The 24,268-nt window shown below is 36.8% G+C and overlaps 2 long non-coding RNA genes across 3 annotated transcripts; one reads left to right on the forward strand and one right to left on the reverse strand.

The window, feature by feature from the left end:
• Window positions 1-10,540: 10,540 nt before the first annotated feature.
• Window positions 10,541-14,334, forward strand: LOC107555786 (uncharacterized). 2 transcript variants are annotated; one of them, XR_001605196.1, is made up of 4 exons: window positions 10,541-10,645; window positions 11,161-11,255; window positions 11,351-11,434; window positions 14,107-14,334. It is a non-coding gene; the product is annotated as an uncharacterized lncRNA (long non-coding RNA). The 2 variants fall into 2 exon arrangements; XR_001605195.1 differs by lacking the exon at window positions 14,107-14,334 and adding an exon at window positions 11,594-11,668.
• LOC107555787 (uncharacterized) lies at window positions 11,397-14,128 on the reverse strand. Its single transcript, XR_001605197.1, has 5 exons — window positions 14,053-14,128; window positions 13,299-13,393; window positions 13,126-13,203; window positions 11,592-11,721; window positions 11,397-11,473 (listed from the first exon to the last, which is right to left on the reverse strand). It is a non-coding gene; the product is annotated as an uncharacterized lncRNA (long non-coding RNA).
• Window positions 14,335-24,268: the final 9,934 nt, after the last annotated feature.

The following is a 24,268-nucleotide window of genomic DNA, read 5'->3' on the forward strand; positions in this document are numbered from 1 at the left end:
AGCGCTCCAGAGTTAATTACAAACTCTGGTACAAACTCTGAATTGACAGAGTATGTTTATATCAAGCTTTGTGAGCCCGGTGAACCTGATCTAAACCAGGTTGGCTTTATCGGGTTTTGTCAACTCAAAACTTACTCTGCAACCCGAGTTTGTTCATCCCGCTTCATGCTACAGGCCACAGAAGGACCATCTTTCACAGGCAGAAACGTTGTCAGCAGGTACATAAAAACAAAGTACACACACACGTTTGAACTGTTATGCCATATGCTGGGTACCATGGCTAACTTTCAAATAGACTATTTATTTAACCCTCTGGGGTCTGAGGGTGTTTTGGAAACCTGGAGAAGTTTTGACGCCATGACATTTGTGGGTTTTTTTCAGTATTTAAAAAATGTATATATATTAATGGATAAGGTCTCATAACACTGTATTCAGCACAAACTGGGCTATAATAACATGTGAGCAGCATGAAAATACATTTTTGTGTTTTTGAGAAAATGTTTTATGTGTGGTTAGTGAAAAACAATGTTTTTTAAGTCACTGAAATAAGACCATAAAACACATCCAGAATAATTGTTCACAAGACTTTTGAGAACTGGATGAGGTAGACTAAAGTTTTTACTACAAAAAGATGTAAAAATTATTCTGTTCACTCGTTCACAGAAAACAATATATTGATTTAACATTTGTAAAACATGTTTTGTGATAGAATGCCCTTATGCAAGGGAGTGACAATTCCCATGAATATTTAGTGATTCACACCTGAGAGACAAAGGGCATCCCATTATGGGCCATCAATATGAATGTGTCTGAGGCAGGTAAGAAAGAGTGTGAGGAGAGTAAAATAATGTGGGTTTTTTATTATTATTTGTATTTTATTTACAACACAGTATGATAAAAACTATACACAGTGAATTGTCAAGGACACATGAATGAACATACTCATCTGAACACTGAGACTTGAACAGTAACACACCTTTGTGCCAAACATTCATTCATAGTGTTAACACTCATACTACTTTTATATCTTGTGGTTTTATATGTTATAAAACATTAAACAATCATCCTGGCATTGTGAGACATTTAGACAATGAAATGAGACATATTTCATACATGTAGTCAGGAATAATAGTTTGGGAAAAGTCTAACTAGTAAAATGTGCACAAGTTGTCACAGTAACACAATATCAACAGATGCAAGTAATCTTAGGCTACTCATCAGAATGATATCCTCCACTGGATCTAGCTGTGCGAGGCATCTCATTGTGTTATTTTTCTGAGGTAAATTCTGGGTTATTTCTCTCAGTGCATCTTCTTCCAGAAACAAAAAAGTATTTTGTACTTAAAAAGTAGTTTGTTTATGGATGATGTGGGTGTTTACATGTCAGTGCATCTCACGTGGTTGTTTAGAATTTGAAAAGCGCGATTAACTCATGGCGTTGGTTTCATACGGATTACTTTAACAGAGAATATTTGTTGGACGTGACTTACTTCATTTAAAAGTAGACATTTCAAGCTTTCTATGCATATATTTCTCATGTCTTTGAGGCGAGTATTTGGAGAGATTCAGGTTGTTTTATTTACGTGTCTGTGAAGAGAGGTGACAGAGACCGAGATGACAGAGAGCGCACCCTGTTTATTTTCTTTATTTTACAAAAGCACATTGTTTTGTTGTTATTATTACTATACACAAATAAAAATAGACCCTTTGCAATTTCAAACAGTTCATTATTCTGATCTGTACGATCAAAAATAATGGAGTAGTTTTAGTTCATTTCACAGTCATCAAAAAAATACAAGACAGACCGCACCACTGTGGGCTTTGACCCCATGGGGTTAATATTTATTGTACAGTCAGAGTCAGATTTGCATGTTGATGTTTTGCATACAGCTACAGCCAGAACACTCAATATTGTTTAACTGCAAACACAGTTTTTATTGAATGGTTATTATTTCAAAATTAATCAAATTATTTTTAACTGAAAAAATGTTGCACTCCGCCTCCTCCACCGCTGGCAGCCCCTCTGCTCTCCCTCAGCCCACCATCATTGCGGTGCAAGCCCCGCGGGACTGCCATCCTCCAGTCTCCCTCACCTCCGCCTCCGACCTCCGAAGCCGGGACTCCGCCTCAGTCCGTAGACCCAGTGGCTCCACCTCGGCTCCTAGCTCCCTCGCCTCCACCGTCACCCATCAATCCATTAGCTCCACCAGGCTCCCTTGTCCCTCCGGCTCCGCCTTGGTCGGGATGTCAACCCGCCATCGCCTCTGGACTCCTCTCCTCTTGCTGCGCCTTGTCGCTCTGTCCCACCGGCTCCGTTGGGCTCCTTCCTCCCGCCAGCTCCACCTTGGTCCTCAGTCGCTCCGGCTCCACCGCGGATCTCTGGATCTCCGCCTCGGTCGCCAGAGCCCTCGGCTCCACCCTGGCCCCCCGGATCCTCGGCATCCCCCTGACTCGTTGGCTCTCCGTCTCCGCCTCGGGCTCCTCCTTCACCTGCTCCGCCGCCGTTGGTCGCCCCCCTGAAGTCGGCAGCTATCACTCCTCCATGGCTCCTCCCACCGTCGGCTCCACCGTGGGCCGCTGTTATGGCTGTGGCCTGGGTCCTGCTGAGCTCCTCCTGCTCCGGGTCCCTCCTGGCTCCTCCCTCCTTCGTCGCCCCCCTGGTCTCTGTCTGCCGGCCTCCTCCCGGTTAGCCTCCGCCTATCATGTCTGCCTGCCAGCCCTTTGCCTTCCCCTGTCTCCATCCCACATCCACTCCTTAGTCCTCCTCCTAAGTCCCGCTCCGTCCCTCCCTCTGTCTCCATGGCGCAAGGATGCGCCTTCCGGGAGGAGGGCGATCTGTCACACCCCTGTGAACTGTCGATTGTGGTTTCTCCCTCTGTGTCCTTATTTGGTTGTTCCTGTTCTCATTATCAGTTAATCCCCTCATTGTGCTCACCTGTCTGCCCCTCGTTATCTGCCCTATATTAGTTCCTGTCTCTGGTATTATAGTTTGTCGGTTATTGTGAATGTTACCCTGAATGTTGATGTCTACCCTGTCTGGATTTCCTGTTGTCAATTTATTAAATGTTATTGGTTCACGAAACCATTTAAAAAGAGGCGCGTTCAGCGGTCGCGAGAGTCAGCGCAATTCACTTTTCATAGTCATATATTTTCTTTCTGCTGCCAAACTTTTGTTGCAGCAGAAGTGTTTATTCCTGCTTTGTAAAGTAAATGCATTTAAATTGATAACCTTTTTAAAAACGACATCTCTTAATCTTCAGCAGAAAAGTGAATTGCGCTGACTCTCACGAGAAGAGAATCCAGCTGACGCTTTGCTGATGCTCTCCACGTTACGTGTGATTGGCTGTTTGTACACTTTCAGGTGCACGCACTCCAGAGTTAATCACAAACTCTGGTTCAAGCTCTGAGATGACAGAGAACGTTTATATTGAGCTTTTTGAGCCCAGTGAACCACCTGATCTAATCCAGGGCCCATATTCACAAAACATGTTATCTTACCACTAAGAGTTCTCCTAAATAGCAGTAAAAGTTATTAGCTAAGAGTTTTCTCTTAAAAACAATGCTGCTGAGACAAATTTTTACTAAGGAATAGACAGAAGTCTTAAGCTAAGAGTAAGGGCGGGGTTGACCTCGTTGCTATGGATGATGTCAGCGTGCTTACTAACTATGCACACAGTGATTGGCTGATAGTCTCTGTCAGAGATTTATTCATAGAAATATTGTAGAGTGCAATATTATGTTGCCATATTCAAATAAAGATTTAAAAATAAAAATGATAATTGCCACATTCAAATAAAGATTTTAAAATGCAGGCAAAATGTCTCTAATTAAACAAGTATATGTTCAGTTAATTGTCAGTCTTTTACATGTGCTTCTCGTAAACAATTAGCGGATATGCATATAAACAGCCTTTTAATTAACAGAGTAGAATAATCATGACTGATAGTAAGACATGCAAACATAAAAAAAAACTGGATGCAAGAACAGCTGTTACTTCTTGCCCAACTGGTTAATGAAAACAAAGATATAATCAAAGTTAAATTTGGAGTTGGGGTAACCTCCAAAACCAAAGGCGATACCTTTTTTTTTTTTTTTTTTTAAAAGGTCATTATCATCAAATGTTTCTAAAATGTTTACGTTCCGAGGCAGATTGCCGGCAACAGCCATTTTAGAATAGTTTGTGGCTTGGTCTTAGTGACTTAAGAGTCCTCTTCACTACTCCTAACATTTCACAGATTTAGGAGCTAGTTTTAGTGCTCAAACGCTTTGTGAAATACTCTTAGAGCAAAAAATTGACACGGCCATTATTTTTAAGATTTTCTTCTAAATCGGCGAGTTATGAGCTACTTTTAGCCTTAAAATGTTTTGTGAATAAGGGCCCAGGTTTCCTTTATTGGGTCTTGTCAACTCAAAACTTACTCTGCAACTCTGAGTTTGTTCATCTCACTTCATGCTACAGGCCACAGGTTCTTGACAGTTTACATTTAGTCATTTAGCAGACGCATTTATCCAAAGTGACTTAGAAATGAGGACAATAGAAGCAATCAAAACTAACAAAAGAGCAACAATATGTAAGTGCAAATGACTAGTCTCGTTAGCCGTAAGGCTGATTTATACTTCTGCGTCGGACCAACGCCGTAGGCTATGCGTCAGTTTTCATTTATACTTCTGCGTCGTTGTCCGCGTCAACGTGCAGTACACATGCAAACCGCTAGTCTGCAGTGTCCACAAAAGCCGAAGAAGAAGTGGCTCGTCGGAGAAGCATTATAGCCGTGATGGCGGCAAATAAATATCAAATCATTATTTAAAACTAGAAAAAGGAGACAGCAACGGAACAGGAGATGATGGCATTCTTTCAATCTGCACAAGGACTTGTTCCACAGCAGATCAACATTATTTGTTGCGGACAACTACTGATGTATAATGCTATGTAGTATAATAAGACACTTGTTCTTTGCTTTGTTTTATTTTATATAAGAAGGTGTAACATTAAAATATATTAAAGTGCACATAAACACACACACAACTCTAGCACATATGGAGGGAGGGGTTCTTGCAGACCAGTCACAGCGCTTGCGGTCTGCGTGGAATTGGCGCGCTGTTAGATTTTTGGAGAGGTGCACGTCAGGCTACGGCGTAGGTCCGACACAGAAGTATAAATCAGGCTTAACGCGGTACACGTAGCAAGGTTTTTTTTTGTTTGTTTGTTTTTTTTTTAAGATATCATCACCCATTCAAAATATTTAAAGGCCAACAAAGATATTTTAATGTTCATGGCAGACACCCATTTAAAGTGGATTGCTTTGGTTTAATATGATTTTTTAACAGGCCGCATGTGAACAGAGGCGGACAGTAACTAAGTACATTTACTTGAGTATTGTACTTAAGTACACTTTTTGAGTATCGGTACTTTACTTGAGTATTATTTTTTCTGGGAACTTAGGACTTTAACTTCACTACATTTGAAAGACAAATATTGTACTTTTCACTCCACTACATTTCTATCAAGATCCTCGAAGTAGAAAGTCGTTACTATGTAGCAGCTTTGAAAGTCAGTGGGTGATTTTTTTTTCTTCTCTAAAACGTGACTTTCTTTTTTTCAGACAGTTTATCAGTAATCACTCTTGTAGGGCTACATGAAGTGATTTCCCAGTATTTTTTGAACACTGACCAGTTGCAAATGTGATATTTATTTACAACAATTAAGTAATAAGAAGTTAATATTGTGGTATATATTAGACACAATATTGTCTGATTTTGCTAAATTGTGTAGGTGAAAATATTACCTATAAAGCCACAGAAGAACTGTTGTGCATCTCCTAATAAAACACAATAGGTGTTGGACTTGAAGCAGCACTGCACAGACCGTTCTGTGTGTGACATCAAAGTACTGCGAGAGCGATTAGACAGCATTTAAAATGTTTGTTTTGATGTCAAATAAGTCTTGCTGTTTTGCTTTTTTGTTAAAGCAGTGTTGCTGTTGTAAAGTTATACAGCTACAGTTGTGTTGCTGGGTTTTAAAGCAGGTTAGTTTTTTTTTTCTTCCTTATCACTCTGTATTTACAGGATTTCACTGTCCACTCTGTTCAAATGTGGATGAATGGCTACACATAGATGTGTGCACACACTGTGAGAGCTGTGTGAGATCACTACCATCCTGCTTTTGTGGGGCTGGGTAGGGGTGTTCAATCATTTTTTTTAACATTCTAAAAGCTCTTTATTCCAAATATACTACAAGTTAGTCAGTATATTCAGCAGGTGTAATGTATTCTAAGTTGCTTCAGAAGTATTGTAAGTACTACTACGTGCATTGACATAAAAAAGGAAATTTACATAAGTACTTTTAAAAGTAAGTACTTCTGTACTTTTACTTAAGTAAAAATCTGTCTTTACAACTTTTACTTGTAATGGGGTAATATTTGACCAGCAGTATCTGTACTTTCACTCAAGTAATGGAGTTGAGTACTTTGTCCGCCTCTGCATGTGAAGAATGAATAAGCTAATCTTGTGAGAAAAGAAGGTACAATTAAATATAAAAGGGCTGCATATGATGGCAGGCAGATGGCAGGTGAACTGAAACATTGAATATCAGTGCTTCCCAAATGAAAGAAGACGGGTTGAATGAATGAAGACACTGCTGTGTGTATTGTTTGATTCTTCTTATCTTAGCAGAAAGCAAAGGTTGTCACTAGTGGTGGAACACAAAGTACAGGGCATCCAGAGCTGTTGGGGGGCCCACAAAAATAACTTGGGGGATAAATTATTGTGCATCACTAGGACCACAATATGGGTGACACAATAAGATATACTGTGCAGGGGTCTCAGAAAACCTAGCAACACCACTGTGGCCCAGACTCCCAAGAAGAAGTGTTTATAACAATAACACACCCCTTCTAAACAGTACCCCATTCTTCACTTTGTAACAATAGCAGAACCCTTTTTATTTTTAATTCGAACCCTTTTCATAAGGTTTCATAAAGAACCATGCTTTAAAAGTGCTACACAGTAAAACTAAATAAATAAATAAAATAATAATAATAATACAAATAAATAATGATCAAATAAAAATTAAATTAAATAAAACAGTCAAATGACTAGCAGCTACGGCTGCCAAATAAAACCCATAAAATTAATTTGTATTTTAATATTACAATTTTTACAAGATATTTTACTTTAATTCTGTCAGGACCACTATCGTCAAAATGTTTGACACTTAGCATACAGTTTGGTTTGATTCTTATGTAGAATTGATCATCTGAGAGTCAGCTGATGCAAGCTTGACTCATGTGACCTGCCAGAACTAACGCAATGCGCTTAATTTTTGTTTTTTTTTGTTAGCCGTACCTTTTTTAGCTGAAAGTTGTTGTTTTTTTTTACAGTTTAAAATTGTTATGGATTCTTCCATGTTTGAATTAAGATATTTTATTAAAATTTTACGGTTTTTGTCTGGCTGCTGCAAGTAATTTGACTGTTTTTTGTTGTTTTTTTTGTTTTTTTACAAGAGAGTGTAAAACCCTTATTTTAGTAAGTAATTAACTATAATTGCTCTCTTTACAGTTACAAATGACCTGCTCTTATCATCTGATCATGGTTGTATCTCTCAATTAGTGCTACTGGATCTTAGCGCTGCGTTCGACACTATTGACCATGACATTCTTTTGAAAAGACTAGAAAACTTTGTTGGCATTAATGGAAGTGCATTAGCATATGGTTCAAATCGTACTTATCTGACCACCATCAATTCGTAGCAGTGAATGAAGAGGTATCATATTGATCACAAGTGCAGTATGGAGTACCTCAAGGCTCAGTACTAGGGCCGTTACTTTTTACGCTTTACATGTTACCCTTGGGAGATATCATCAGGAAAGACTGTGTTAGCTTTCACTGTTATGCTGATGATACTCAGCTCTATATTTCTTCACGGCCCGGCGAAACATACCAATTTGAAAAACTAACGGAATATATAGTCGAAATAAAAAAATGGATGACGAGTAATTTCTTACTGCTAAATTCTGAAAAAACAGAGGTGTTAATTATAGGACCTAAAACTCTGCACGTAATAAACCTAGAACACTGTCTAACACTTGATGGCTGCTCTGTCAATTCTTCGTCATCAGTTAGGATCCTAGGTGTGCTATTTGATAGCAATCTTTCCTTTTGAAAGCCACGTTTCTAGTACTTGTAAAACTGCATTTTTCCATCTCAAAAAATATATCTAAATTACTACCTATGCTCTCAATGTCAAATGCACAAACGTTAATTCATGCGTTCATGACCTCAAGGTTATATTATTGTAATGCTTTATTGGGTGTTGTTTATTGTTCTGCATGCTTAATAAACAAACTCCAGCTAGTCCAAAATGCAGCAGCCAGAGTTCTTAGTAGAACCAGGAAGTATCAGTAAGATCATATTAGCCCGGTTCAGTCAACATTGCACTGGCTCCCAATTAAACATTGTATAGATTTTAAAATCTTGCTTATTACTTATAAAGCCCTGAATGGTTTAGCACCTCAATATTTCAATGAGCTCTTATTGCATTATAGTCCTCCACGTCCGCTCCACATCCAAAACTCTGTCAATTTGATAATACCTAGAATATCAAAATCAACTGCGTGCGGCAGATCCTTTTCCTATTTAGCGCCCAAACTCTGGAATAATCTACCTAACATTGTTCGGGAGGCAGACACACTCTGTCGGTTTAAATCTAGATTAAAGACCTATCTCTTTAACCTTACACATAACACACGAACACATTTCTAATATTCAAATCCGTTAGGCTGCATTAATTGGGACAACCGGAACCGGGAACACTTCCCATAACACCCAATGTACTTGCTACATCGTTAGAAGAATGGCATCTACGCTGATATTAGTCTGTTTCTTTCTTATTCCGAGGTCAACGTAGCCACCAGATCCAGTCTGTATCCAGATCAGATGGTCACTGCAGTCACCCGGATCTAGTACATATCCAGCCCAGATGGTGGATCAGCACCTAGAGATGACCTCTACAGCCCTGAATGTCAGCGGAGACCAGGACAACTAGATGAGCCCCAGAGACAGATCCCCAGTAAAGACCTTGTCTCCTAGACTGCCACCGGGACAAGACCACAGGAACCAGATGAGTCGTCTGCTCAATGTGACTTTGCTGCAGCCTGGATTTGAACTGCTGGTATTGTCTGGCCAGAGGAGAACTGCCCCCCGACAGAACCTGGCTTCTGCCAAGGTTTTTTCTCCATTTTGTCACTGATAGAGTTTTGGATCCTTGCCGCTGTCGCCCCTGGCTTGCTTAGTTGGGGACACTTAATTTCCAGCGATGTCGTTGCCGATTGCACAGATACTATTTAAACTGAACTGAGCTGGATGATGACATCACTGAACTGCCTTTAACTGAAAATAGTGTTTACCACTGTAATTTTGCATTAATTACAAACTATTTTCCTAATTAATGCTGTACATTTGCTTTGACACAATCTGTATTGTTAAAAGCGCTATATAAATATAGCACATCCTGATTTTGCCAAGTCCTAGTTGTCCTGAGACCAATATTTTTTTTATGACCCTGGGACAACAACTGCCTCAGCCAATCAAAATGTATGACGCCATCACTACGTGCCCCCCTGCAGAGTCTGCCAAAAAAAACAGTTAAGCCCCTTTCGCAAATAAAAAAACAACAAAAAACTGTGGTGTGCACCGCACCGTTGTACCAGTGAATAGCGCATGTAAAAAAGGAAAAGACCATAGCTTTTTTATTTCTCTTATCAATTTATATCAGTATATTCATGATAGTAACATTCATAGTTGTTTTTAGATTTGTGTTTTTTTCTAGCACCGAAGTTTTAACACTAGTTTGCATTGGCAAGTTAGCCTAAATAGCTGTTCCTACCAGTCTAGACGGATGTAGGCTACTGTAAACTTTATGGCTCCAGTTAAAACAATCTAATAAGTATTTGAAATTGATTTTTTATAGTGTGCCTATCGTTAGCTATAAAAGGGCTGCGATTATAGTGGCCTTTTGCGAGCTTGTTTTCTGCCGGTTTATTAGCGCTCGCACTGCTGCCACCGCAAATTTTCCTAATATTTCTGTCGTTAGCATATAAGTTACTGTGCCGCTGCCGATTTCTGTTGCATCTGTTGTTGTCGCGTCCAGTTGCATTCAAAGACAAACGCCCGAAATGTATGGAATAATTTTTGTTTCTTTATTATTCAATCAAACATTGTGTTTGAGAGTAAACTAGTTAATTAAAAATTAAAAGATTGCAAAAAAAAAGTCTTCTTAAGGCTCAAAAATAAAGAAATTGATTAAATTATTTGCAGTGTGTATAAATCTTTGAAAATCTTTATTTTTCTTTGTGCACTTCAAACACTTTTCATCGCGGTACCACAAATGTGACTCTTTTCTGCAGTCTTTTTTTGCGTCTAAAACTTTTGTTTGCAAGTTGAAAAGTTTTGCTTGCGAGTGAAGCTGTCTCTCAGTGGGCGGTCTCTACCCACCAGGATGAAAGGCCTTTTTCTGTTGGTCACTCTTGAGTGAAGTCACAGGTTGACCACGCCCACTACGTTTCCCCGGAATCCCCGCCACTGCCACCGCAGTCTGACAGAAGAGCGAGCGAGGTTGTATCATGGCGAGCAACAGGTCGTTTACTGGGTAAGATAACTAACTTAACATCTTAAACATAGTGACAAGTGAATTTAATTATTATCTCCTCTCATGCTCTCCTATCTAAATACGTAACGTTAGCTAAGCCCGTTGTTATGGAAGCCCGTTTCCGCCACTAAATAAAAAAAATATAATTCTGTAATTCGCGGCACCCAACAGCTGTAGTTTGCCATTCAAAGTTTTCTAAAATACAATTTGGGACCGATGTCTGTACATTATGACTTCAACCTAGTCTACAAGACTGTGTATTGTGTATTTTAATAACCGGTTTGTTTTGTACTATCTAAGACCTATGCAATGACAATTGCAAAACTTGTTACTTCAATAGTAAGGATTGATATTCAGGATTTGTCAGCCAGTACCACTGTAACCTTGCAGACTTTGCTTTGAAGACCTTTAAATTTACTAACTTCCACATTTCAATATGCCCCTGACTTCTAAGGGGTGTTTTTATTTGTGACTACTCCAAACAGCCAAGAAAGCAAATTCTTTTCTGTTTGCAGGAAGAAGATTTGGTGTTGATGGAGGAGGCAACATCTTCAAGGCAAAACCTTAGACCTCATTCAACATCATCCAATGTTGCAATCACCCTCAGGAGGTACACAAGCAAAAGCCAAATTGAACATGGTCAATTATTGTCAATTCCTATTTTACAAAATTTGCCCTGCATACATTTTTGTCTTTAATGTGTAGGCACTTGAAGACCAGTGTCCAATATGCACAGGAACATTTCCAGTGTCAGAAGTAGAACTGCCATGCCAGCTTTTGTGGAGAAAGGTAATGGTAACAGTGACTCACATTGAAGCTTAAAAACACCTAAAAAAAACTTTAAAAACATCTAAAAGGGACACTTAAGAATGGAGTACTGATGCTAAACATTTTGCTTTATTGTTTTAAGCTTTATATACATATAATTTTATTTATTTATTTTTACAGACTCTCCAAGGAAGGTGATTTTCAAGGGATTGACAGGGCTTCCTGTTTTTTGACGTTTCCACAACTTTAGACATGTTATCTCGTGACAGATTGTCTGTGCTGCTGCATGACGAATCGCATCCTCCTCACTGTAAAAATACATAAATAAAATTACATATGTATATAAAAACAATAAAGCAAAATTTTTCAGCATCATTCCTCCAGTCTTAAATGTCACAACAATATGCTTATTTTTTTGCTCAACAAACATTATTATCGATGTTGAAAACAGTTGTGTACATTTTGTTTTCAGGATTCTTTGATGAGTAGAAAGTTCAAACAAACAGCATTTATCTGAAATCGAAACATTTTGTAATAATATACACTATTATTCAAAAGTCTGGGGTCAGTAAGACTTTTTTTGGGGGAAAGAAATTAAATAAATTAATACTTTTATTCAGCAAGGATGCATTAAATTGATCAAAAGTGACAGTAAAGACATTTATACTGTTATAAACAATTTTATGAAGTTTACGTCATACATTTCTATTCATCAAAGAATTTAAAAAAAAAGTTTTTTCAACATTGACAATAATACATGTTTCTTGAGCAGCAAATCAGCATATTAGAATGATTTCTGAAGATCATGTGACACTGAAGACTGGAGTAATGATGCTGAAAATTCAGCTTTGATCACAAGAATAAATTACATTTCTAACATGCATTTGAATAGAAAACAGTTATGTAATAATATTTCACAATAATACTGTTTTTACTGTACATTTGATCAAATTAATGCAGCTTTGATAAGCAGAAGAGACTTATGTCAAAAAAAACATTTTTAAAAAATGTAATGTTTCCAAACAACTTTGTGTGTGTATACAGTGGGGCAAAAAAGTATTTAGTCAGCCACCAATTGTGCAAGTTCTCCCACTTAAAAAGATGAGAGAGGCCTGTAATTTTCATCATAGGTATACCTCAACTATGAGAGACAAAATTAGAAAAAAAATCCAGAAAATCACATTGTAGGATTTTTAAAGAATTAATTGGTAAATTCCTCGGTAAAATAAGTATTTGGTCACCTACAAACAAGCAAGATTTCTGGCTCTCACAGACCTGTAACAACTTCTTTAAGAGGCTCCTCTGTCCTCCACACGTTACCTGTATTAATGGTAAATTTTGTTATTGACCAAATACTTATTTTCCACCATAATTTGCAAATAAATTCTTTAAAAATCCTACAATGTGATTTTCTGGATTTGTTTTCTCATTTTGTCTCTCATAGTTGAGGTATACCTATGATGAAAATTACAGGCCTCTCTCATCTTTTTAAGTGGGAGAACTTGCACAATTGGTGGCTGACTAAATACTTTTTTTCCCCACTGTATATGTATATATATATATATTTTGTATGATCTTTTTATGACCTTTGCAATGTACTGTTTTGAACCAATGCAATGAACATAGTCAGGTAGGTTACCATGAGATATGATCCAAATCAGAGCATCTTTTAGGTGTTTTTAAGCTTCAATGTGAGTCACTGTTACCATTACCTTTCTCCACAAAAGCTGGCATGGCAGCTCTACTTCTGACACTGGAAATGTACATATTGGACACTGGTCTTCAAGTGCCTACACATTAAAGACAAAAATGTATCCAGGGCAAATTTTGTAAAATAGGAATTGACAGTAATTGACAATGTTCAATTTGGCTTTTGCTTGTGTACCTCCTGAGGGTGATTGCAACATTGGATGATGTTGAATGAGGTCTAAGGTTTTGCCTTTAAGATGTTGCCTCCTCCATCAACACCAAATCTTCTTCCTGCAAACAGAAAAGAAAAATGTGATGTTCTACTGATAGAATTCTTGGCTGTTTGGAGTAGTCACAAATAAAAACACCCCTTAGAAGTCAGGGGCATATTGAAATGTGCGGAAGTTAGTTAATTAAAAGGTCTTCAAAGCAAAGTATCTGCAAGGTTACAGTGGTACTGGCTGACAAGTCCTGAATATCAATCCTTACTATTGAAGTAACAAGTTTTGCAATTGTCATTGCATAGGTCTTAGATAGTACAAAACAAACCTGTTATTAAAATACACAATACAGTCTTGTAGACTAGGGTGAAGTTAGAATGTACAGACATCGGTCCCAAATCGTATTTTAGAAAACGTTGAATGGCAAACTACAGCTGTTGAGTGCCGCGAATGAGTTGAGTGTTCATGTGGTCATAATTTATGAATCATAACCCGCCAAATGGGCTAGTGATTTGATGTGTGTTACTCACCTTACTTCACTGGAGCTATAATCTCTGAAAATATTGGCTTGACGCTTTACTATTGGGGGCTCTGGCAGCTAGCTATACTGTTGGCTAATCAAATCTACAACGGGCTTAGCTAACGTTACGTATTTAGATAGGAGAGCATGAGAGGAGATAATAATTAAGTTCACTTGTCACTGTGTTTAAAATAAGTTAGTTATCTTACCCAGTAAACGACCTGTTGCTCGCCATGATACAACCTCGCTCGCTCTTCTGTCAGACTGCGGTGGCAGTGGCGGGGATTCCGGGGAAACGTAGTGGGCGTGGTCAACCTGTGACTTCACTCGAGAGTGACCAGTAGAAAAAGGCCTTTCATCCTGGTGGGTAGAGACCGCCCACTGAGAGACAGCTTCACTCGCAAGCAAAACTTTTCAACTTGCAAACAAAAGTTTTAGACCCGCAAAAAAAGACGGCAGAAAAGAGTCACATTTGTGGTATCGCGATGAAAAGTGTTTGAAGTGCACAAAGAAAAATAAAGATTTTCAACGATTTTTACGCACTGCAAATAATTTTATCAATTTCTTTATTTTTGAGCCTTAAGACTTTTTTTGCAATCTTTTATTTTTTAATTACAAAATAACTAGTTTTACTCTCAAACACATAATGTTTGATTGAATAATAAAGAAACAAAAATGATTCCATAGAAATGCGGAACAAAACAGCGCTAGTTTGCGCACCGCACAGACCAATCAGCTCGGTCCACCAACAGACAGTATTTGTGACGCTACTGTGATTCGCTGCGAGATCCAGGTAGAAGCGATTGAATTAGATTATTTATTCTGTTACATATGAATATGATGACCTCAAGTCATCACTGATTTATTCTGTTACATATGAATATGATGACCTCAAGTCATCACTGATTTATTCTGTTTCACATGAATAGGATGACTTCAAGTCATCACTGATTTATTCTGTTACATATGAATAGGATGACCACAAGTCATCACTGATTTATTCTGTTACACATGAATAGGATGACCTCAAGTCATCACTGATTTATTGTTACACATGAATATGATGACCTCAAGTCATCACTGACTTATTCTGTTACATATGAATATGACGACCTCAAGTCATCACTGATTTATTCTGTTACATATGAATATGATGACCTCAAGTCATCACTGATTTATTCTGTTACACATGAATATGATGACCTCAAGTCATCACTGATTTATTCTGTTACACATGAATATGACAACCTCAAGTCATCACTGATTTATTCTGTTACATATGAATATGACGACCTCAAGACATCACTGATTTATTCTGTTACATATGAATATGACGACCTCAAGTCATCACTCATTTATTCTGTTACATATGAATATGTTGACCCCAAGTCATCACTGATTTATTTTGTTACATATGAATATGATGACCTCAAGTCATCAATTGTTTTATTCTGTTACATATGAATATGATGGCCTTAAGTCATCACTGACTTATTCTGTTGCATATGATTATGTTGACCAAGTCATCACTGACTTATTCTGTTACATATGAATATGACGACCTCAAGTCATCACTGATTTATTCTGTTACACATGAATATGATGACCTCAAGTCATCACTGATTTATTTTGTTACACATGCATATGATGACCTCAAGTCATCACTGACTTATTCTGTTACATATGAATATGATGACCTCAAGTCTTCAATTGTTTTATTCTGTTACATATGAATATGATGACCTCAAGTCATCACTGATTTATTCTGTTACATATGAATATGATGACCTCAAGTCATAACTGATTTATTCTGTTACGTATGAATATGATGACCTCAAGTCATCACTGACTTATTCTGTTACATATGAATATGATGACCTCAAGTCTTCAATTGTTTTATTCTGTTACATATGAATATGATGACCTCAAGTCATCACTGATTTATTCTGTTACATATGAATATGATGACCTCAAGTCATAACTGATTTATTCTGTTACGTATGAATATGATGACCTCAAGTCATCACTGACTTATTCTGTTACATATCAATTTCAAAACATGAATGTCAGTAATCTGGAACACTTAAATGTTTTCCAACTCTTGTGCAGTTCATTGTAACATCTCGGAATCCAGAATTCCAGATAATACAGTGTGCTCAAAAATGCTTTTCCTCGTGGTTATGTAATGACTTCAGAGTAGATCTATCAGTAAACAAACTGTCTGTTACTTCTGTATTTAAAGGGCACCAAGTGGCCAAGTGACCAAGAGCACACAATGGAAGGTATGATTTCACTGCATTTAATGTAATTTAGCAATGTTTCGTTTCCTCAGTATATACCTTGCTGATGGTTGGGGGGATGGGTTGCTTCTCCGTAAGCTAAATGAGAAGCAACTTATTTCACACCATGTTGTTATAAACATGCCTTTGCAATGTTTTCAAATCTGCATTTTCCATTTTTATTGTTAATGAAAATCAATGTGGCTGCAAAAGGTGTCATTTATGAATTATTATTCATCTACGTAGATCAGGCATTAAGGTGTCTCCAAAACAAGAGCCCAACATTCACATTAGGAAGTGTGGGGCCATATGACATTCAAGTGAACAGTTTGAACACTTTAATGAGGGACAACCAGGTTTCTGACGAGGTAAATTATTATCCTTATAGTGAGCCATGTAAATTCTTACACTTATTTTCTGTCTACTTATCCTACCACCATGGCCTACTTCTTGAATTTTGTTCTGCATGTTTTTCACAAATATTTTTTACAATATTTATTTGCTTGCCAGGTTTCTACATAGTTAAAAGAGAATAAAAAAGGACTGGTGATAGATGATTCACAACATTTCTGTGTGACAAAAAAAATAGAGCAGTTAATTTTATTTTATTTATTTATTTGTATCTCACATTTGTCCTTGAAATATTCAGGTCATGAATTCTATATGTGATATCCTTAGCAAGGTAAGTGTAATTTTATCAGCAATATCTTGAAGAGTACACATAAACAATGATAATAAGAATAAAATAAATATTAATGATACACAAAAGAATGTAATTTTTAAACTGTACAGTTAGGCTTGATTTGAAACATGTTTATTTCTCTGAAATGGAAAGCAATATTTTGTTCTTCTACCTTAAACCAGGATCGCCCAGGTGTTATAAATTGTCAGGCACTCACAAAAATACTGGATGGATCTAAAAGGGCAAAGAGCCACTATTTTCTCAAGGTATGCCACTGATCTTTTTTTTTTTTTAGGTATTATATTAATGAATAGCTTCTAGGCTTCAGCAAGCTTAATTAAGCATTCATGATTCATATAGATGATTGTTATATGCACTAAGTTATCTCTTTTGTTTCTCTGAATCTACAGAATAACATTTTGGAAAGGGCAACAGAGGTGTTTGGCATGTATCTCGAGAGTGGCAATCACTGGAGCTTTTTTGTGAGTCAAACCTTTTTAAGGATAAAACATTTTCGTATGTGGATTCTATTTTAATCTTGCCTAAAAATTTACATATAGCCCCCTTAAGGATCTCTCATTTGAATAGATATGTCTACCTCTGCTAGCATAGACATAATGTGCAACATAATTCGGGTATATTTATGCCCTACATATTTCTAAACTTTCAAGGCAAAATACAAAACAAATAAATAAATAAAATGTTTGACATTATTATAAGCTGTATCACATGAATCCTTTTTTTCCCCTTAAATGTTCCTGGAGCTCCTAGTAATAAAAATTACTTTTTAAATTTTTACTAGTTTAGCCCCCCTTGACTTCAAACTCTAAGGCAGGGGTCTTCAAACCCGGTCTGGGAGGGCCACTGTCCTGCTGAGTTTAGTTCCAACACACCTGCTTAAAAGTTTCTTGTATGCCTAGTGAGACCTTAATTAGCAGGATCTTGTGTGTTTAATTGGGGTTTGAGCTAAACTTTGCTGGACAGCGGCCCTCCAGGACTGACGTTGGAGACCTCTGCTTAAGGTGTCAGGATCATGTAAACTGGTGCAATTTGCTGCTGGTATGACATGTTTGAGCATGGAACTTTGAGCATGTCGGGACTGCATGTTTGGCCAGAAGGCAGAGTGAATGGTATTGCAATAATTGTCTTATGGTTATTATAACTTCAAATATTTCTGTTTTAGCATTGCAATGTTGACAGAAGGTGCATCACCTATTTTAACTCTCTTGGAGAGACGGAGTGGCAATGCCAAGCAATTGCTCAACACTGGTGGTAAGTATTCATTGTTTTGTTTACAATAGTGATATCAGTCATGTAATTGGCTAAAGGTCTACTTTAAGTGCCAATTTATGTAAAATGGCAGTACCTGCTAGTATCACTATATTACCTCATTAAGTAATTTTCCAGCTGACCTGATTTCTAACCAAATGCTTCACATTCACAACTCTAACTGTGCAACAGTGGGACTGTATACTGTATGTTCACGTGACTAGCACAAGTACTCCTCACTGTAGCTTAAGCTGTATCTTTGTTATTAGGACACAAAAACTGAAATAGAGGTTTAACTGACATGGATATGAGTAGATAATGACAAAATGTTTATTTTAAAATGAATTGTTGGACTTGTATGCTAGTGGCAATTGTGATTTTGTTGATTACAGTGCATTTGCAGCTTCAAGGGGAGTGAAAGGAGAGTGGGACCTCAAAACCACAAAACACAATTTGCAAACTGATTCAGTCTCATGTGGTATCCACACACTTGCAGTAAGTTACCAAGGGTAGATCATTGCATGCATGTGTTTTAACCAATTGAATTTTAACTTTTATCATACAAAATCTTCCCTTGTACATGGTTATATTAAAGTGCCAATAATTGTCAGATTCTATATTTAGTGACAAATATCTTTCTTGCTTTTATTCTTTTAAAATGTTTGTCTTCATTTAAGTTTGCCACTGAATTTATGAAGGCTGGTGACTTAATTACCTCCTTCCAGTGCCCTGTAATACAACAAGAAAGAATGCGCCTGGCCTCACTTTTGTTTCAATCTTTAGGTATGTGCCTTATTGATGGAAATGGGTATTATTATATATTTAAAAGTTCAGAAATTTGGACCCTTGCCATATTTCTTGCTCATCAAAACTGTTGTTGAAGGATACTGACTGGATAATCAGATCCTCCATTGTTATTCAAAAAAGTAAAGTAACAGGCCACTGTTGAAAATAAATCAATGAAAATCTATAAAGTAATGTGCATGCGTGCACTCAACAGTTTTTTCCATTCATCAATCCATGAAACCAGAAATTGGGAAAGTGGTCCAAAATTGTAACGTTTCCCTTAAATAAGCAAAAAAAGAAAAATAAACACTTTTTTATGTATATATTTACAGAGCGAACAAAAAAATGTGGAATTTGTGCCAAAAATATTTCAGGAAGAAAGAAAGTAAGTGCGGTTATGTGCATATGAATACACACACAAAATGCAGATCATACACCAACAGGCATGTCCAAGAGAAAACACATATTAGGAATATTTATATATATATATATATATATATATATATATATATATATATGTAACTGTCCTTTAAGGGCCACAAATCTACTTATAACTTTGCTACATTTGTTTGCAATTTATACCTTCATTACCTCAATTAACTGAAATTAACTCATCAAAGCTGAATGTGTGCACAGTTATGCGGGAGAGCTTTAAGCAGTCTCTCTTATGGCACTAGGAGACATGCATCTCAAACTTTAAGAATATCAGGCAAATACCTTTTTAAGTGAAGTTTCGTTATTTCTGCTGATGTAAGTCAAATAAAAAAAATCACAATATGCTTCTGGTAGCTGTGTTGTAAATTTGTATATTACACATCACCCTTTCACAACGAGCCGGAATACTGTTACTTTCCATTACTTGTGAATTAAATGTGTATTTAGTGTATGCATAAAAAATATAGGATGATTAATAATGCAATAACTGACACTTTAAATCAATGTTTCAAGAAACAACAACAAAAAAATGTAACAAAAATCAAAGACAAAAAAGTTGTCATTGATAATATCTAAACAATATGTAGTAGTATAGTATATAGTATCCAAATCAAAATGTAATAAAATTTATTTATGTGTAAATTATTGCAATGTCTTAGCCACTAGGGATTGTTACATAGGGCTATACAGGCATCTAGTGGCAACACAATGATATTACAGATACTAAATTGTGCAAAATGTTTATCTTAACAGTCAATTTACAAATAATGCATTCAGATTTGTGGAACTCAATGCACTGAATCTCCACAATCTCCACTTAATCTGTTACTATGACAACCAATTTGAATGTGACAAGCAACTGGTGTCTGAAAATTATTTTATATATATACTGTATATGACGTGACGTGAGGCCAAGTATGGTAACCCATACTCGGAATTAGTGCTCTGCATTTATCCCATCTAAAGTGCACACACAATTGGCTAGAAGCGGCCCTGGATACATATACACATAGGCTCGCTCGCTCACTCATTCCAGTAACAGTAAACACCTAAAACAGGCTTTGCACTGGTCTTGTTTTCTTTATGACTGTGGTGTTGTTTTTATGCACTATTCATAAGCACATTTGTTGTAGATGTCACAAAATTTTGTGTATGACTTTCTATACAGATGACAGCAAACCATTGGCCCAAATTTCTTTGCCTGCATCAGACACTCCACCATGCTCAGGTAACTGTTTTGTTATTGACTGGTTGGATCTCTTGCACCAGTCGTGATGACGTTTCATTTAGATTATCTCTCACATTTATGTCTTGTGTTTAACGCAGCTGACCCAGACCTGTTAGTCGAGCCCCCTGGATCTGCTGAAGGCTCTGCACTACAACAGGGTAACTTTTCAAATTCTGTTGTATTTATCTATGCTTGTAATTTGTGTATTTGTTCTTATTTTTACTGGCTGTTCTCTTGTCTCTTTAATCATGTTTAAACTTTCTTAGTTAATCTAGTAGGAAAGTCTATAGGAAAACCTATGGCCTGTTGCAGTGAGGAACAGATGGAGGAAGACAAGGAGGAAGAGAAGCATGAGCACAATGGAGAAAGACATAGGGAAGATGAGGGAGTGCAGGAAAAAGAAAGGAAAGTGTACAAAGTTTTAGGAAGGCTAACAGCACAAGGAAAGACCTACCAGGTAGATGAAGATGAGTTGAGGAGAAGGGTCAAAGGAGAAAACATGTCCACAAACATGTTCCGAATGTTGATAAGGGTTTGTATTGCATACATTTACGTATAAAAACACAAAAGTAGTTATAAGATGTAGTGGCAAATTAAAATAGTTCAAGGGCTGCCAATTAATAAGAAGCATAAATATCTTCACTGTTTTTTAAATGCAAGGCGCATCATCTTGGATTATTAGTGATAGCAAATCACACTGCCCCTCATGGCTATTCACAGAATACATGATTGATAGAAAGCCCTGCTCACATGCTTTGCATCTGTGACACTGTACTTGTTTATACATAGGTTGGCAAAAAAGATGTTCCACCCAATGTGCTGCAGCAGCCTAGAAAGGTGACAATATTCAGCACTTTAACGGAGGGAGAGGTGGAAGACCTTGCCAAGGGGTTTGGAATGGCACTGGCCAAACATGTGCCAAAAGACAAACTAATTTCTGGGATACCTGAAGAGGACATCCCAGCAACACTGTAAGTGTGTCTGTGTAAGCTCTCTTTCTACCTCTATTTGGTATCATGTCTTATAATAAATTGGTGGCTGCATCTTTATTTATTTTCTATGAGAAAAACAACCATAAAGGAGTAAAGATGTGACACTGTATATCAGTATTTTTCCCCAAAAAATAAGAATTAATTATCTTGTTCAGCCTGACATCCTTATCTTTTTGGAAAATAATGAGTTGTAAACTGCTTTATTGAACATTTAAATACATTTTAAGGACTGGGCATCTTGAATGTTGTTTTTGTGTAAGACCACTGGCAAATGTTCCTTGCTTTTAAGGTCCAGATTTTCTAACAGTGCCCAGCACAAACCCTCTTTTGGCATTACAAACTTACAGAATTTACAAAAGGCACACAGGGAAAAATTAGCACTTTTTGGAGATGTTTTAGTTCTTTGTTAAACTCAATTGCCCTAATGTGTATTTTATTCTAATATTACCATAGTACAAACCTTTTCAGCCTGCTATCTAGTCCCTGTATCAAGAAGTCAATTAATCATCTAGAGAGCGAAATTGCAATGTCTTTTGTGATTTATAACACACAACTGATGATAGCAGCTCTATATGTTGCTCAAGTAACATGAACATTTAAAAAAAAATTAGCAGGAGGAGCATTGAACAAATGAAGATTAATGTGCAAAACCTTGGCCCTGAGTCAGAGCTGGATTTGGCCACTCACCGCTTTGGGCCTACAGCAGCTGATGTTTTCTTTTCCTTTTTAGAGGACTGTATGAAATAAACTCAGCAGCACCCATAAGGGGCACACATATACTAACGTGGAAGCTATCAGCTCAGATTTGTAACAGGGTGTCCGCGGGTCCTTAAAAAGTCTTAAAATCTCTTAAATAACGTTTTCCTAATATAAGGCTTAAAAAGTCTTAATTATTTTTGGTCTCATTACCGCTAAAATATCTTCAGTCTGACGGACCTAATGACTTTACAATCACTGGACAGACCGAAGATGTTTTCTTCCCGCGGTAAGTTACTGCGTCATCAGAGAGAACTGCAGTAAGTTAGCAGAATACAGAATACAAGCTCGCGCTGAGGCTCACTCTGTTTGTCTCGAGACTTCAGAACAAATGAGCATGACCGCACACATAAACTCAGAAGAAACACACTGAGGTAAAAATTCAAAATGTTTAGTTTATTCATAACATGATATAGTTAAATAACACCATGACAAATGAGCTATTTTACTCAATATTCTCACGACGCAAAAAAACAAACATTCAAAACACCTACAGAGTGCACGCATTACGTGAAGTCTAGTGCGCGTGCGCATTTGCAGTGCGCTCTGCCTGATCACTGCATATCACAGAGTCTATTAAAATACATTCAGAATGATCAGAAATTCAAGACATGGGGGCAGAAAATGTGTATATTTATACTCAAGTTCACACGGAAGAGTGCCTTTTTTTCTCCAAAAATTACCATATACAAATGTGATATTGATTTTTTACAACAGTTCAATAAACTATACGTTTTATTAAGAGACTTACGTTTTAGATACCATATTGCCTGTTTTTGCACTATTTCGCCAACAAAAATAATTCCAAACACAGCCACAGCACTGTTTTGCGTCTCTGAGCAACATGACGGTGTTTCGTGCCCGAATGAATCAACTGTTTAAATGATTCGGTTCAGTCGAAATGACTCATTTAACAGTGACTTACTGACACATACTGGCGGTTTTAATTTCACATTTAAAGTATCTTTTCATTTTTTTAATTTCAAATATCAGTATTCAATGTTTTATGTTTAATATATCAAAACATTATTTATGCATTTGTAACATCAGGTTAAATGCGATTGCAAAGATTAATTTTGTTGATACTGATTTCATTTGCTTGGTAACAGCCCGAATGTCTTATTCTTATTCACTGATTAAATGTAAGAATTTGACTCAAAAGATAATGCACACTTATAGAAAAATGGCTTTATAAAGGTAAAAATGCCCATAAAAGGTAAACATCTATTTAAACTTATCTGACCACCACACAGAATATGAAGAATATGAAAAACTTTAGGAGTCAGCTGTCCACGAAAGTCCTTAAGATAGCAGCATGATAACACACTCAATCAGTTGAATGAATGACTCGATACTCACTCATTAAGTGACTTGCCGTCACTTACTGGTAGTTCAGTTGAGAAGTTTGTTGAAAAGTATGCATTTTTCCCCTCAACATTTCTTATTTGTATATTCATAAATGCATTTAAAACATTAATCTCATAACATTATTTATTGCAGTTGTAATTATTGTTGTTTGCAGTGTAAATTATTTAATCTGACTGGTAGCAGCCCTATAGTGTATATTGAATTTATTGATACATTTTAATAATTTGACATGTAAGATGATGCATGCATCTAAAAAGGTTAAAAATAGGCATTTGTAAAGGTAAATATGCAGATTTAAGTATGTAAAAGCTGATAGAACACTGATGAAAATATTGCTTCAGAATAAATTGTTTACTCAGTTATTTTGCAGGGATATTTTGTATGGAATATTGTCTGCTGACATGAAACGTTCACTGTATATCATACTAATAAATACCATTTATTACAGCATTGATATTTTGTTTTCTTTTTAATTTATACACATTAAATATTACATATATGTATGTAATAAAATGTGTATTTCCATTACAGGTTTAGGTCTTAAATTTCATATAAGGTGGTATTAAAAAGGTCTTAAAAGGTCTTATATTTAACTTGTTCAAGTCTGCAGAAACCCTGTGTAAACAAAAA

Source organism: Sinocyclocheilus grahami, unplaced genomic scaffold (genome assembly GCF_001515645.1).
Source record: "Sinocyclocheilus grahami isolate Dianchi unplaced genomic scaffold, SAMN03320097.WGS_v1.1 scaffold545.1, whole genome shotgun sequence".
NCBI lineage: Eukaryota > Metazoa > Chordata > Actinopteri > Cypriniformes > Cyprinidae > Sinocyclocheilus > Sinocyclocheilus grahami.